A 2,630-nucleotide genomic window follows, 5' to 3' on the forward strand; every position below is an offset into this window, starting at 1 on the left:
CAGGAATCAAGACCTTTCAAATGCTACTAGTAAGAAGCAAAGTCCACCTGATATTATTAAGCGGAACTTTGCTTTGTTTATTGCTAGATTCTCTGAGGATAGGAAGAACATATTTGGGCTTGACAATGTGCGGTGCCTGTCCCTTGAAATAGATGCCCAACAGTGACTGTTACACGTATCCGATTGTTCTTTTTATTGGTTCATAGCCCATGGCCTCTACCCAGTCTGAGTTTTAAAGATGAAGTAGAAATGGACCATGTCCTCTCTATTTGTTACCATTTCTAAAGTAACGGTTAAAATCATCTCTAACTAGAGAGAGATAAAAAGAAAATGACACCTGAAACATTTTTGTCAGTTACTAAACAATCGGCAGGCCAGAAACAAGCTTTTCTCTGCAGAAAAAAGCCACAGGCTAGGCTACATTCTGTTACACATTTTTCGGCTCGCCCACCCCCACCCCCCGCCCCTGCCCTGCAATGTCCAAAAGAAAAGAGGTGCCTCCTTTAACTGAAAGCAACTTCCCCCACATTGGAGAACCAGATCCCTGGCCCTTTTAGCCCCGGCATCACCTTGGTGAACCTTCAAGAATGTGCCCATACACAAAAGAGAATTTGCTCCTCCTTCTGGGAAATGCTCCCTTAGGGCCCCATCAAGTTTGCCAGAACCAGTTGAAAGTTCAGCAATCTTAACTGTACTTCAGGAGGTCAGATCTAGCTGAGGTCCAGGCTATAAAAGTGTTAGCATGTAGGTGTGGACTGCAGTGCAGAGAGAGAGAGAGAGAGGGAGAGAGGGAGAGAGGGAGAGAGACAGGGGGACCCCGCGTGTTCCGCAAAGTGCCTCTCTCCTGCACCCAGCCATGAGTGGATGAAATAATTCCTCCTTTGTCCACCAGCTGGCTTTCAAAGCTGTCGGGATGAGCCCTGCTGGACCTGTCTGGGAAGCTTGTTAAACTGCACCGAGTAAGTCAGGGAGAGGGAGGGGTGGGGAAAAGATGAAAGAACGAACACAATCTGTGTGAGGCAGTGGCCCTGACTCTAAAGAAACAGCCGATCTAAGGAGAGGAAGAGCTTCCTCTAAAACCAGAGACTGCATGCAATGCAAATGACCCCGTGTGCAGCTGCCTCTGGCAGACAGCCACCCGCCTCCCAAAGAATAAAGTCAGAGCAACAATTCCCTCCCGAACCCTGAAGCTTAGTGACTTCAAACAAGAAAAGAGAAAAGTGACATGTTTTTTTCTTTTCCCAGTGAACTCATCTATTCCCCAAATTGTGCTGATGACCTCATCATCTGCAGCTGTGCAGCTCGAAGCTCGCCCACCCTCCAACTCCCCGGGGATCACATCTGGTGGGGAGCCTTGGTACCTGGGGCGGACACATCTGGAGGTGACTGTCTCTGGAAATGGAGTGTTTTGTAACCTCCTTTCACTCTTATCGATGCAGCCAAGTGGCAGAGAAGGCTTCGGCAATTTTCTCCCTGGGAAGACAGCCCTTTGGTCTTCATTCAGTAAGGATTTGCAGGGGAAAACAGTGAGGTTAAGCTTAGCGCTTCAGATCCCTTTTCATTTTTCATGTATACATTCATGAGTCATTGCAGAAATGATATTGGCGGGCGCCTAGGGGGCTCTTTCGGCTAAGTTTTGACTCTGGGTTTCAGCTCAGGTCATGATCTCACGGTTCATGAGTTCAAGCCCTGCATCAGGCTCCATCCGCGACAGAAGTACAGAGCCCTCTTGGGATTCTCTCTCTCCCTCTTTCTCTGCCCTTCCCCTGCTCATGCTCTCTCTCTCTCTCCAAATAAATAAATTAACTGGAAAAAAAAAAAAGAAATGATATTGGTCTTTTGAATCAATTCTGCCTGTGTTCCTTCTATACTCTGGCAAGGCCCTGATTGACAAAGACTATTAAAGTATAAACTGATACGGATAATGACTCCAGTCAACAGAATTAAATTGACTTTGGAAGACTTCATGGTAAAAAAGTCTTCAAAGTATCTGTATCTAGAGGAAAACATATACCCTCAGGAAGGGGCCCCTTGCCCTATGGTGAGAATATCAATTGACCCAACAAGCCCTCCGAAAAGCCATCGGCAATCAAGGGACTTAAAAATGCTCATATGCTTTACCCAGAAGTTCTATTTCTGGGATTCTATCACACCGAGAATACAGAAATGCACAAACCCATAGTGACAATCTTTACTCCAGCATTATTTATTACAGTAAAAATAAAAATAAAACAACCTTCTCATCGCTCTCAACAAATCATAAAGAATCTAATGAAATGCCCAACGTTAAAGAAATAACGTTCATACTATGGAACATTATGCAGTCATTAAAAATGATGGGGAACTATTTATGATGCAATGCCTTGGCCATGTTATGATGGAAAATACCAGAATACAAAAGGATTTCGGCTTTGTAGAAGATGAGACATGCATGGAAAAAATAATTAAAAGAGTTATTTTTAGGAGGGGAGAATATTACTGATATGTTTCTTTTTTATGCATTTCTGTGCTTTTAAATTTTATCTCCTGAGTATGCCTTACTTTTATAATTAGGAAAAAAAAGTTATTTTGAAAGGGAGAAAAATCAAATCCTTGGCAGATGAGTGCCCTTGGAAAGATGTAATGAATTA

At 43.8% G+C, this 2,630-nt stretch overlaps 1 long non-coding RNA gene across 1 annotated transcript; it reads left to right on the top strand.

Moving 5' to 3' along the window:
• The first annotated feature begins 476 nt into the window (after positions 1–476).
• On the top strand, positions 477–1,822 carry LOC128312018 (uncharacterized). Its single transcript, XR_008290774.1, has 2 exons — positions 477–959; positions 1,246–1,822. It is a non-coding gene; the product is annotated as an uncharacterized LOC128312018 (long non-coding RNA).
• Positions 1,823–2,630: the final 808 nt, after the last annotated feature.

Source organism: Acinonyx jubatus, chromosome D4, assembly GCF_027475565.1.
Source record: "Acinonyx jubatus isolate Ajub_Pintada_27869175 chromosome D4, VMU_Ajub_asm_v1.0, whole genome shotgun sequence".
Taxonomy (NCBI): domain Eukaryota; kingdom Metazoa; phylum Chordata; class Mammalia; order Carnivora; family Felidae; genus Acinonyx; species Acinonyx jubatus.